This window comes from Bufo gargarizans, chromosome 9 (assembly GCF_014858855.1).
Source record: "Bufo gargarizans isolate SCDJY-AF-19 chromosome 9, ASM1485885v1, whole genome shotgun sequence".
NCBI lineage: Eukaryota > Metazoa > Chordata > Amphibia > Anura > Bufonidae > Bufo > Bufo gargarizans.
Window position 1 is genome coordinate 24557405 of NC_058088.1, and position 14242 is coordinate 24571646.

Genomic DNA, 14242 nt, shown 5'->3' on the forward strand with positions numbered 1-14242 from the left:
CGCTCCGTATACGGAACTATTCATTTCAATGGTTCCGCAAAAAAACCTGAATGTACTCCGTATGCATTCCGTTTCCGTATTTCCGTTCCGTTGAAAGATAGAACATGTCCTATTATTGCCCGCAAATCACGTTCCGTGGCTCCATTCAAGTCAATGGGTCTGCAAAAAAACGGAACGCATGCGGAAATGCATCCGTATGTCTTCTGTATCCGTTCCGTTTTTGCGGAACCATCTATTGAAAATGTTATGCCCACCCCAATATTTTCTATGTAATTACTGTATACTGTAAATGCCATACGGAAAAAGGGAACCAAAACAGAAACGCAACCGAAACAAAAAACGGCCTGCAAAACACTGAAAAAGCCATACGGTCGTCTGCAGGAGGCACAGAGTTTGGTAAGTAACTGGGAGCCAAAACCGGGAGTGGAAGCTATACAGAGATACAATGGAAGGATTGGCTCCTGTTCTGAGTTCTTGACCAGCAACTGGTTTTGGCTCACAATCACTGATCAAACACTGACCGTGTAAAAACCGTCTAAGGGTACCTGCACATGGGTTGCTGGCTGTCTGCGCAGATTTCTGTATGGCTTTTGCACTAGAGTTGAGTGGAGCGCGCTTTGGATGCTTCGTCCGAAGTCTCTTTGTTCAAAACTTTTTTCACGCATCAGTTCTGCGTTGTGTGAAAAATGCAGCATGTTCTGTATTCTGCGTTTTTCACGCAGCCCTGGCCCCATAGGCCTCTTTCACACAAGCATGACGGATTAGGTCCGGATGCGTTCAGGGTGCATTCAGTTAAACTCGCACCATTTTGCAAGCAAGTTCAGTCAGTTTTGTCTGTGATTGCGTTCAGTTCAGTTTTTTCCGCGCGAGTGCAATGCGTTATGATGTGTTTTTCACGCGCGTGATAAAAAACTGAAAGTTTACTAACATCATCTCCTAGCAACCATCAGTGAAAAACACATTGTACCCGCACCTTCTTCCGGATGCAATACGTTTTTCACGCAGCCCCATTCACTTCTATGGGGCCAGGGCTGTGTGAAAAACGCAAAATATAGAACATGCTGCGATTTTCACGCAAAGCAGAACTGAAGTGTGAGGAAAAAACATGCGTAATACGCAACGTGTGCAGGTACCCTAGGCACGACCTGCTGAGGTTTTTCCGTGCAGAATAACCGCAGCGTATTACAGCACCAGCAAAGTGTATGAGATTACACTAACCTCATGTACGCTTTGCGGTTTTCAAAATGTCAATTATGTTTGCGGTTTCAGCTGCGGATTTCACCCTTTTGACACAAAGGCTGTGTTCACACGCTGCGGGTTTTGTTGCAGAAAAGCTGCAGATTAGACGCAGTGTCACTCGTTGCATTGGAAAGGCTGGGTTCACACGTGACTGATTAGTTGCGGATTTTTGCGCACCAAATCTGCAGCGTTGTACAGAACGAGACGAATCTCATGGACACTTTTCTTTTTTTCTTAGGTGCGGAAATTGACTTTCCATGCGGATTCTGAAATCTGCAGCAAGTTGTTTGGATTTCACGTTTTTTAACGGAAGGATGAGGTCTGCGGAAAATCCACATAAAAACCGCACCAAAACCACATTAAATGGTGCGAAAAAATGTGGAGGGTTTTTGTGCAGTTTTGGCGCAGATTTATGTGCAGAAAATCCACATGAAATCTGCATCAAAACCACAAAAAAAATCACACCTACATCTGCACTCCTTATTGTGGTTTTGATATTTTTTTTTTTATGCGTGTTCTGGTATTTTCGCTAGCGATTTTCTGTTTATGTTAACAATTTTGCGCTCTTACAAAATATGCACCGTCCACATGAGATTTGGAAAATCGCGTTCATTCTGCTGGTACTCTATTACGCCACAGATTTTACGCAGAAAGAAATGCGCGGCATCGTGTGCACACTGTGGTTCCTAAACTCTATGGATGACCGAAATAAAAGTAATGTAAAATAAAAAAAATAGCAAAACGTGGAGGTCCCCCCCGGGGGGGTCTTTCGACCTTTCAAGGGACATATTAGGGGAGATTTATCAAACTGGTGTAAAGCTGAACTGGCTTAGTGGCCCATAGCAACCAATCAGATTCCACCTTTCATTTTTCACAGCTCCTTTGGAAAATGAAAGGCTGAATCTGATTGGTTGCTAGGGGCCACTAAGCCAGTTTTCCTTGCACCAGTTTTGATAAATCTTCCCCATGATATACCAAATATGTACACACACATAAGTAAGAAAATTAAAAAAAAAAAAAAAAAAACGTCCACGCCAACCCAAAGAGTCGCCCTGTTTACAAAAAAAAACAACTCTGTGTATTGGAGGGAATATGTCAAAACTAGTGCAAGGGACAACTTGCTTAGTTGCCCATAGCAACCAATCAGAATCCGCCTTTCATTTTCTAAATAACAGCCCTGAGCATCACGAAAAAAAAAAAAACACCTCTACAAATTAAAATAATTGTATCTGGTGACTGGGGCTGCTTTCACTATTGCCTCAGTTTGTCCCATAGTGAAGCTCTGGTGAATGTTTCTACACGTGGCCGCCATCCTGACCACATCACAGGGTGAGCCCAGAGAGCCGCTCCACAGCTTCCCCTCACATTCCGTCACCGTGCCCTCAACAAAGATGGCGGACAGAGCCTTTCCTGAGACTTTTTTTTCGTAGGTGTTTTTTTTTTCTCTCCCCGAGCGGATGTAGGCGGATGTTCTTGGCCTCCATTCTCTGTATCGCCGCAACTTTCGTAAGGAGTGAGACATGAGAACGGGGAGCTGCGGGGTGAGCGGGGCCTGACTCTGGGAGGTAAGCGGCAGGAAAGGCTTCGGCTTGCGGCCTAGTCGTCTCCGCCACACGCCGTGAGGGCAAACCGCGGCCGAGGACGGGGAGCTGCAGACAGAGGCCTAGGGGCATTGCACGGAGGCCAGTTGTCACACGCCGGCCTACTACCCGGTACAAGCCGAGGGGCCCTGATAGGCAGGGCTGTCATGTGGAGGGCCCCTCTGTGTGCTATAGCTGTCCTCACTGATCAGCGGCGCCACCGAGCCGCTTATCTTATCAGTGGTGAGTGTGTAAGCCCACGGCCTGGCCGGTCCAGTTACTATCCTGGGTGAATCTGCACCTTTATCTCATCTGGAAATGTGGGAAAATAACTTAGGCTGCGCCAAAGTGAGTGGCCGTGGTGTATACGGATACGTGGTTGCAGTACGTTATCTTATGGGGGCGAGGGGTACTCTCTGAATATGTCGTAAAGACATTTGTGCCCCCCCCCCGCTAAACCAGTTACCCCAGTATATGCCCCATTACAGTACTGGCATAAGGAACGATACAGTGATGTCATCAGTGTGCAGGGAATGGTCTCATTACCTATAGTGATGCCCATATAATGACATCAGCCGGATGCCTTAACCCATTCAGTTATGGCGTAAAATACAGCCGGACCCCTTAACCCGTTCAATCACGGGGTAAAATACAGCCGGACCCCTTGGCCCGTTCAATCACGGGGTAAAATACAGCCGGACCCCTTGGCCCGTTCAATCACGGGGTAAAATACAGCCGGACCCCTTGGCCCGTTCAATCACGGGGTAAAATACAGCCGGACCCCTTGGCCCGTTCAATCACGGGGTAAAATACAGCCGGACCCCTTAAGAATGTAGCAGAACACAAGGAAGGTGTGATGTGACCGCGGTGGATTTGAGGTTCAGGATCCGGCATTACTGCTTTGAATGTTTAGATGAGGATAACAATTACAGAACACTGAGGGTACGGCCAGGTGGCGCAGTTGGCACACAGCTGGCGAGCGGCCTGGTGATTTGTGGCCGGACTTACCGTCTAGATGGTATTCTTTTTCTCACCGCTGGTCTGGCCCTCACGTTTGCGTCAGTCTTAGGCCCCTTTCACACGTGAGTTGTGGATTGGGGCCGGATGCATTCAGAGTGCGTTCAGTGAAACTCGCACTATTTTGCAAGCAAGTTCAGTCAGTTTTGTCTGCGATTGCGTTCAGTTGTTCATTTTTTTCCGTGCGGGTGCAGTGCGTTTTGATGCGTTTTTCACGCGCGTGATAAACTGAAAGTTTACAAACAACATCTCCTAGCAACAATCAGTGAAAAACGCATCGCACCCACACTTGCTTGCGGATGCAATGCGTTTTTCACGCAGCCCCATTCACTTCTATGGGGCCAGGGCTGCGTGAAAAACGCTAAATATAGAACATGCTGCGGTTTTCACGCAACGCAGAACTGATGCGTGAAAAACAACGCTCATGTACACAGACCCATTGAAATGAATGGGTCAGGATTCAGTGCGGGTGCTATGCGTTCACGTCACGCATTGCACCCGCGCGGAAAACTCGCTCGTGTGAAAGGGGCCTTAATTGCAATTTCTTCCAGATTTGATGAAGTAAAGAGCCCATTCGCATCCGTTTTTCTGCAGATCGGGTGCGGACCCGTTCGCTTCAATGGTGCCATCCACTATCCGTGTGCTGTCCGCATCCGTATGTCTGTTCCGCAGCCCCGCAAAAAAAAAAAAATAGAACAAGTCCTATTTTTCTCTGTTTTGCAGACGTTTGTTATGTAGTGCGGGACCTGCAGAAGGAGGTGCGCACTGGTGTCCGTGTTTTACAGGTCCGCGATTTGTGGACTGCAAAAACAGGTGCCGCGGCCCCCTAACTCTGTGAACTGCTTTTTTTTCCCTGGCCCCTAGCTGACATAAGTTGCAATGTTCTTTTACACCAGATGATAAATGTTGTGGGGGGGGGGGGGGCGCTGGCAAAGAATGGGCGATGCATATAATAAACAAAAAAGTGTAATTTGCGACTTGTTCACTCCTGAAAAAGTTGAGTATCTCTTTGATCCGTTTTTAGCGCCATCTTTTGCGTTTTTGTTTTTTGCGGCACCTCCTGCAGATGTTAGCTGAAGGTCTGTGAAAAATTTGACCATATCAAAGACGGGGCACGGAAGTTTTTTTTTTTTTTTTTTTCTGGCCTTTTAAAAAAAAAAAAATAGCGTGCTGGAGCGTTCTGCATTTTATCAGGCGTTGTAACATCACCTCCTCTAGAGGAAAACATCCATAAAGAAAAGACACTGAGCAAAAAAAGAAAAAATGCAACAAAAACTGTGGCAAAGAAGCTCAGGTGCCCCCCCCCCTCCCAAAAAAAAGGCACTTGGGCTTATTTTGCTGTGTTTTTAAAAAAATTATCATTTATATAGGTACAGTCTGTGTAAGGCTACTTTCACATATGCAATTTCCTTTCCTCCACTGGATCTCAAAACCGGAGGAAAACTCTTCAGTTTGATTTAACGGATGCGATTGTATTAAATCGAAAGTGAACAAACCGGAGCCGGCACTCACAGTATTGCAAGTCCATGGGCGTCTGTCCTGTCCGAAAACTGATCCAGCACCATTGACTTAAATTGTTTTTAGGGCCGGATCTGGCTTGTTCAGTTTCGCACACCGGACACAAAACCGCAGTTTGCAGCGGTTTTGTGTCCGGTCACAGAACATGACAATGGGGACAAAACTGAAGTGCATTCCTCCGGTTTTGAGATCCTCAGCCGCATCTCAAAACCGGAAAGGAAATCGCGTATGTGAAAGTAGACTAAAGACGGAACCTTAGGCCTCTCTCATATGAGCGGGTTTTCCGTTTGCGTAGCGTCCAGACTGAATCCTTTCCCATTCATTTCAACGGTTCTGTGCACAGCGTTGTTTTTCACTCGTCTCTGCGTTCAGGAAAAAATTGCAGCTTGTTCTCTCTATATTATACGTTTTTTTCAGGCAGCTCTGGCTCCATATAAATGAATGGAGCTTATGTGAAAAACGGAAGGCAACCAGGATGCAATGCGTTTTTTACTGATGGTCTCGAGGAGATGTTGAGGGTTATTCTTCAGATTTTTTATTTTTCAAGTCGCACGCAATCTGGATGGAAAACCACGCGCACTGAACACAGTTGCAGACAAAACTGATGGAACTTGCGTGCAAATCCATCCGTTTCATCCTGAACCGACCCTGACGCAATCCGTGTCGCCGGTGTGGAAGAGGCCTCGGAGACGGCACACGGGGGCAGGGTTACAAACAGGAACTCCACACGGATTTTGGTGCGTTTCTGCATGTATTACTTGCATCTTTTGGTGCAGGTTTGCCGCAGATCTCACTGCATTGCAAAATATGAAACCTACAAACAGTTGACAGGCTGCGGATTTCAGCATCCGCATTGGAGATCAATAGAAGAGAGAAAATCTCTGTCCATGAGACTTGTCTGATCTCACTCACTGCTCGCTACTACTGTATAACGCGGGGTTTCTTCTGTACAAAAATCAGTGCGTAAAGCGCACGAAAGACTGCGTAATCTGCGCGGTGTGCAGGAAAATCCACAGGAAAGACATGTAAAAAATGCACATAAATCTGCACTATTTATTGCGCTTTTTATGGGTTTTTTTTTTGTATTTATTTTTTTTGTTTGCAGATTTTCTGTTTACTGACCCTATTGAAGTCTATGGGGAAAACCAGTACACGTAAGGTGCAGAATCGCAAAAACAATTGCCACGATGCAGATTTTTAAAATCCGCACGGCAGGTCAATTTCCACGCAAACTAAATATGCAAAGTGTAAATCGGATTTTGTAAATCTCACTTACTCTGCTGGTACGACATTACACAGTGGTTTTCCTGCACGTGGAAAAACCGCACGTAATCCTCAACCTGTGCCGGTGCTCTTAGGCTGCTGTCCGATTTCACGGCCAGGAGCTGCGGGTCAGTTCGGCTTGGGGTACTTTCACACTGGTGTTATTCTTTTCCGGAATAGATTTCCGTCCTAGGGGCTCAATACCGGAAAAGAACTGATCAGTTTTATCCCCATGCATTCTGAATGGAGAGCAATCCGTTCAGGATGTCTTCAATTCAGTCGCTGAGCGGCGTTTTGGACGGAGGAAATATTGCAGTATTATCGCCGTCCAAAATTCCGGATCAGTTGCCGGATCCAGCATTAATTTACATTGAAATGTATTAGTGCTGGATCCGGCATTAAAAATGCCGCAATGCCGGATCCTGGGGAGACCGAAAAAAATGACATCCGGAGAGGCGGATGCGTTCTTGCAATGCATTTGTAAGACAGATCCGGATCCGTCTACAAATGCTGTCCATTTGCATGCAGATTGCCGTAAGTGTGAAAGTAGCCTAAGGCCCCTTGTTGGGTAGACCGTGCGGCCATTAACGACTCGCAAACTTCGCTTATTTCATCACTAAGCTGCGCTGACTTGCAGCCATGGCGTCTGAAAGCTCTCTAATGGAAGTCATCTCTATTTGCATCGAATACCACTAGTGTCATCATACACAGCAGCCAAGCTGAACGAGCGGAGCTAAAGTGTAAAGTATGGTGGAGCGAGCAAGTATGGTGGAGCGATTTGTTGTGTTTTTTTTTTTTTTTTCTTGTGTTTTTTTAAAATACTAATATGCCACTAATATGTCATCAGTGAGAGTCCAACATCCCAAATGGCTGATCTGCTGCTCGATTAGCTCCGGCGCCAGAACTACACGGCTCTGTCCATTGTAAAATGGGCGGAGCTTATAACCCCCGCTGCTCCCATTTACTTCAATGGCTGCTACACAGCGGTGATCGGCTCCACCCACATCACAATGGGCGGAGCTGTGTAGTTCTGAGGCTGGAGCTACTCTAGCAGCTGGTCCTGTGGATAGGCTGTCAGTAAAAGGAGTGGGCAATCCCTTTAAGGCGGCCATAGCTGTCTCTTCCGACTGGGCCATATGTGTTAATGGGCAGAGAGGTGGCAGCCCCTTACCCTGGGTTCACACCTGAGCGTTCTGAAAGGAGCGCTCTGTATGCGCGATTGTACCGGCGTTTGCAATCGCGCATACAGAGACAAGTGAACGCCCATTGTCACTCGTTCCCGAAAGTCTATGTACAGGAATGCGCGACAAGACGCCCCAAAGAAGCTAATGTACTTCTTGGGGCGTCGGGCGTTTTACAGCGCGATCGTACGCGCTGTAAAACGCCCAGGTGAGAACCATTCCCATAGGGAAGCATTGGTTTCTCCTTGTTGAGCGTTTTACAGCGCGTAGGAACGCGCTGTAAAACGCACAGGTGTGAACCCAGCCTTATAGCCCTAGGAGCCCACAGGCTATTACTACAGATGGGACAGTGTGAAAGGACGGGAGGGTCGGTCACTATCGTGTCATTTTCCTTTGCAGTCGTCAAATTATGGATACCGGCATTTTGCCGAATGGCCAGCCCTGTGAAAGAAATGCCTATTGGACAAGAATATAGGACATGTTCTATCTTTTTGCCTTGCCACAGAATGGACAAACGGATATTTACAGCGCATGGTGTGCTGTCCGCATCTTTTGTGGCGCATTGAAATTAATGGTTACTCATCCATTCCACAAAATTGTCTGAGCCCTAATTGTCCTCAGTAATCAGCGTCAGTGCATAATGGGTCTCGTCCTGACACCGACATGGTGCCCGCTAACCTCTCCTAATCTATGGGACACTGCTTTGCACTGTAAGAATATATACCGTGTGTTTGCTTTCATCTGTGTTCTCTCCTGTGTCTGCAGTAAACGACCCGCTCTATGGTGCACATGCCTGCTCTGTTATAGCCACACTTCCACATTGTGAGAATTCCTGACAAGTCACGGAGGTAGCTGAGCGGAGAGCTGTAGGGGCGGAGGCAGGCTGAAGTACACGTAAGGGCTCAGGCACACAAACGTATTTTCTTTCCGTGTCCGTTGTGTTGTCTTTTTTTTTTGCGTACCGTATGCGGAACCATTCATTTCAATGGGTCCGCAAAAAACGGAAGTTACTCCGTGTGCATTCCGTTTCCGTATGTCCATTACGCAAAAAAATACATCATGTCCTATTATTGTCCCCATTACGGACAAGGAAAGGACTGTTCTATTAGGGGACAGCTGTTCCGTTCTGCAAAATACTGAAGGCACACAGACGTCATCCGTGTTTTGCAGACCACAAAATACATACGGCCATGTGCATGAGCCCTTAAATGCATACTTTATCGTCTTAGGCTGCCCGGGTGCAGTGTCAGTCCTCTGCATTGACTGTGGGTCAATGAAAAAGAAATCACTGAGGCATGCGTTACTCTGGTCCGTAGGGCAGACCAAACAGGCCCATTGAAGTCTATGGGTCCGTGAAAATCACGGCCACAACACGGGTGGTTGTGTCTGTTTTTGGTCCGTTTTTCACAGATGCTTTTGAAATTAAAGCAGTGTCTGTGGAATACGGATGACACACTGAGGGCAAAAAAAAATTCAGACACACAGACCAAACGCGGATCATTCATGCACATCCTCACGGATGAAACGCGGTCCGAGTAAAAACGCCTGTGTGGCAAAATAATATTGTTGTGCGGCTAAGGCCAAAAGAGTGCCTCCACCAGCCAGTATATGTTAGTGTGTTGGGTGCCTACGGGGAAGGAACGCCACTGTACAGTAGCATACGTTGGAGGCGTACGTCGGGAAATCCTCCTGACCTACACCTCTAATGCACCCTGCTCTGTGGGATTTGGGTTAGTGCCTCTTTAAATCCCGGCTGTGGCCGCTCCGGTGGCGCAGGGCGCACTTCAAGCGTTCTCCGCGTGGCACATTAGAAACCTTTTTTGTTTGCACTTTTTCCCTGTTCAAACAGAATCAATAAAGTCATCGGTGGTGACCCATCTGTCTCCCTCTCCATTGTGATCCATGCCATCCCCTCCGGCGCGATCTCTTGGAGCGAGATAAGCAGCATCAGGTGAGGCCGGCGGAGGTGTTTACTCTCCACGCTGCCTGCGTGCTCGCTGCTTGACCCGGCCGCCTGTTTTTTTCCCCCCTCCTGATTTTGGCCTGTGTGCTGAGAGATAAGAATTTGCGTATTATTTATGCAGCGCACAAAGCAAACATTCTGCAATCTGCCGTGTTTCCACTGCCATGGGGAACAGATCGTGTTGGCATCGTGGCAGTGCCCCCCAGCACGGGTAAGGAGGAGGAGGGGGGTAGTAGTCTAGGGTGGTGGACATAAGTGCAGACACGTTCTTCGCCTGTCCTGGTGGAGTATCTCTTCTGCTTTTTTGCCCTCTTTTGCATCCAGGGTGTGATCTCTGCTCCATTCACAGAACTGACATGTTTACTTGTATTTCCCGCTGTAAGGAAAATGCGCTCAGGTGGACGGTTTCACCTGTTTTCCTCGCACGCAGCGTGTGCTTATTTAAAGGGGTCCTCCGGAGGCCCATGTGCCGCTCCAGTAACATAGGCCTATATTATAATTGGGTCCCTATAGACTGACTGTGTGGACAGCGGCTGGGGATTCTCCTCCGTGTGGCTGAGATCCAGATTCTTTAAATTCATCAATGTGTTGATCTCTGGTCTTTTGTGCTGAAAACCAGACCTGCTGTGGATCTTAAGGTGTCCTAGAACTTTCATGAATGTCCAGCCCCCTAATACAAGTGCCAACACAGACGAGCATGCATGTCTTCCCGTGACCGTGAGCGTTTTGCAGTGTGCAAAACACGGATGCTAGCTGTACCGCAAAAGATAGGACATGTCCTATACTTTACCGCAACATGTGGACCACAGACTCATTAAATTCAATGGGTCCGCCCAGTGACACGCCATGCACTTGGCCATTATCCGTGTTTTGCAGACCACAAAACACGGCCCTGTGAATGCACACAACCATATGTATTTTGCAGTCTGCAAAACACGGATTTGCAAAAAAAACGGGTGATGTCTGTTACATGAAATTTTTTGTTTTTTGCAGAATGGACAAGAATAGGACATATTCAATTTTTTTTTTTGCAGAACGGACATACGGAAACGGAATGCACACAGTAATTTCAGTTTTTTGAAGTGAATGGTTCCACATAAGGACCTGTACAAAAAAACTGAAAAAAATACGTTTGTGTGCATTTCTTGCCCACATGGACTATCTCCTATTCTTGTCCATTTTGCAGACAAGGACAGGCATTGTTACGATGGATCCACTAAAAAACTGATGCAACACGGATGTCATACGTTTTTTTTGCAGATCGCAAAATACATATGATCATGTGCATGAGCCCTAAGGGAGAGGGGGACTAAGATGCTGCCAGATGCCTCCGTCGGCAGCTTTTCTCCCACAAGGACAAAAGGATCAGGCATGCTGACATCTAACATGGCTGACCCCTCTTTTCCGCATGCTACATAGTAGGGGGTATGGTGCTGTTAGGGTCACTAGATCCACAATCGGGGCAGGAATTGCTGTAATAGTCGCTTTCATGTAAAACTGAGCTCGGCCACCACGAAGACGGCCAAGTGACTGGATAGATGGAGACACCTTTCCGTCCATGCCTTCTCCTTGGTTGGACCTGCATCACATGGATGAAGCCCTGTAGACTTTAGGAGCCCATAATCCTCTCCAGGAACCCATTTGGCAGATGCTTTAGGGCATGGATGTCAAACTCATGGCCCTCCAGATGTTGCAAAACTACAACTCCCATCATTCCCTGATAGCTGTAGTATGCCCAGGCATGATGGGAGTTGTAGTTTTGCAACAGCTGGAGGGCCACGAGTTTGACATCCCTGCTTTAGGGCATGTCGCTGGTTACAGAATAGTGGTACCAAAAAGTCACATGCTTGTTTTGTGCAATAATTTGTTTTTTTTTTTTTACGTCCCATTTACTGCTCTTAAAGGTGGGCGGGGCCTGCCCAAACCAATGCATTTAACATAACACACAGATTCTGGCGCACTGACCTGCATGCTTAGTTTTGGCACTACCCCTAAAGGCCCCTTTCACCCGAGTTTTCCGCGCGGGTGCAGTGCGTGATGCGTACGCACAGCACCCGCACTGAATCCTGACCCATTTATTTCAATGGGGCTGTGTACATGAGCGTTTTTTTTTTTTTTTTTTTTCACGCATCAGTTCGGCGTTGCGTGAAAATCGCAGCATGTTCTATATTCTGCAGCCCTGGCCCCATGGAAGTGAATGGGGCTTCAGTGATTGTTGCTTGTAAGTGAGAGATGTTGTTTGTAAACCTTCAGTGTTTTGTCACACGCGTAAAAAAACGCATTGCACCCACCGCGCGGAAAAAACTGAACGCGATTGCAGACAAAACTGAGTGAACTTGCTTGCAAAATGGTGCGAGTTTCCCTGAACGCATCCGGACCTACTCCGTCACGCTCGTATGAAAGAGGCCTAGTTATAGGAAGACTGTATTGATAAATTCCCACTTTTGTTGCTGGCTGCTACGTCCCCCCCCCCCATTTTGAACGCATGCACTGTCGTCTGAGCCGAGCATGCATGTGCATGGTAGAAGAAGCATTTGACTGACTATTTAAAGCCCCCTGCTTGTAGAAGACATGCGGTGATGGTGGGTGTACATGAGGGGTCTGCTCTTTGGATGACTGCTCCAGAGCTCGTCTTTTGTAGTCGTATTTTAGACACGTCGCTTTCTCCTGTTTTTTGAGCACAGATGAGTCACACAATCCGAGGGGGGATTTCCAGCAAATAATGAATGTGGATGAAAATATTTTGCTTGGACTAGGTATAAAACCTCCGCTTTATTACATAGTTAAATGCAAATATCTGCAGAAGCGGCAACAATGGGCGAGTCCTCCCGGTGGAGCTTGTGGCAATTACCTCCGTACATTGCTGTATGCCGTATACTGCATAACTGAATATGGTCTAACCATGCTTAGTCTCCGGCTTTACCACGTAAATGATGCCATTGCACCGTGCTGCCCAAGTGCAACGTCCTTTTCATAACATGACTTTCTGCATCTTAATTTCTTGCAGATCTAACGTATTCTGGATTCCTAATGCAGCCCGTGTAGAAATGTACGGGCCCGTGCTGTACCTCCGCATAAGAAATAATGTATTGTGGTGTAATAGGATGCGACACATGGGGTACAGCAGAGCAACTCCATGTTGCGGTACAGAAGCTGTGCAAATGGCTTAGAGTCTTTAACAGGGACTTAAAGGGACTGTCCAACCATAAAAGCATCCCCTCTGCACAGGAAAGGGGATAAGCATCTGATTGGTGGGGTTCTGATCGCAGGGACCCCTGGCGTCCCCCTAGGGCAGGCTTGCTCAACCTGCGCCCCTCCAGCTGTTGTAAAACTACAACTCCCACAATGCCCCTCTGTAGGCTGATAGCTGTGTGCTGTTCAGGCATACTGGGAGTTGTACTTTTGCAACAACTGGAGGGCCGCAGGTTGAGCATGCCTGTCCTAGGGGAATGGAGTGATGGCTATGCTTGCATGCTGCCGCTCCATTCAACTCTATGGGACTGCCAAGTCCAGTGCGCAGCCATCTGTGGCAGTCCCATAGAGGTGAATGAAGCTACCGCACCCATGTGACCACCGATCCCTTCATAATCTTGTCCCTAGACCCCCACCTATCAGATACTTATCCCCGAGCCTGTGGCTAGGGCATCAGTTCTTATGTTATGACAAAGTCCGCACAGACTCGTAGATATGACTACATTATCCAAGGTAACCGGATTTCTTCTTATCCTCATAGGGATTAATGTACATGTTTGGCCAGGCCGGACAGATGTCTTAATGGAGGGGACGATCAATACATACGTGTACGCTGCTAGTTTAACCTCTTGGTGCCGCAGCCAGCATTCGCTTTATCGTCATTTTTTCCTCCTTGCCTTCCAAGAGCCATAACTTTTTTTATTTTTCCATCAGCATAGCTGTATGGGTGCTTGTTTTCTCTGGGACGGGTTGTACTTTTTAATGGTTCATGTGGTGCATTGAGGAACTGTTTAAAAAAAATAAAACCTAATTCCACTTTTTATTTATTTATTTTTTATGATGTTCATAGTGCGGTAAAAGCAACACGTTACCGCTATCCTGTGGGTCAGTACCATTACAGCCCTGGTAAATTGATATGGCTTCACATATTTATTATTTTTAAATGCTTTTTGTTGCCATATTCTGACACCAATAATTCATTTTTTGCAGGACAAGCTGTTTTTGAGGCCATTTAAAGGGCTTTTCTGGGTTGTTTCAAGTTATCCCCTATCCACAGGATAAGGGGATAACTATTAGATCGGTGGGGGTCCTACCACTGGGACACCCACTGATCACAAGCACTGGGGCCCTGGATTTCTATCTTCATAGGACTTAGTTTATTGCATGGTTACCCAGACATGTCATCGTGATGTGCGTTTTTCTCCTTAACCGTCATTTTTCTTCCCCGTGCCCTTGTTTACAGCGCAGATTTGCTGTGGATGGGGTTCTTTTCACAAAGCAGCCACGTG

General features: G+C 47.1%; 1 protein-coding gene across 1 annotated transcript in view; it reads left to right on the forward strand.

The window, feature by feature from the left end:
- Window positions 1-2650: 2650 nt before the first annotated feature.
- The window catches only part of LOC122946254 (RAC-beta serine/threonine-protein kinase A), a 40617-nt gene continuing 29025 nt past the window's right edge, over window positions 2651-14242 (forward strand). Inside the window, exon 1 of the mRNA XM_044305737.1 lies at window positions 2651-2804. The gene's annotated coding sequence lies outside the window, so the exon portion shown is untranslated. The remainder of the gene's footprint in view (window positions 2805-14242) is intronic.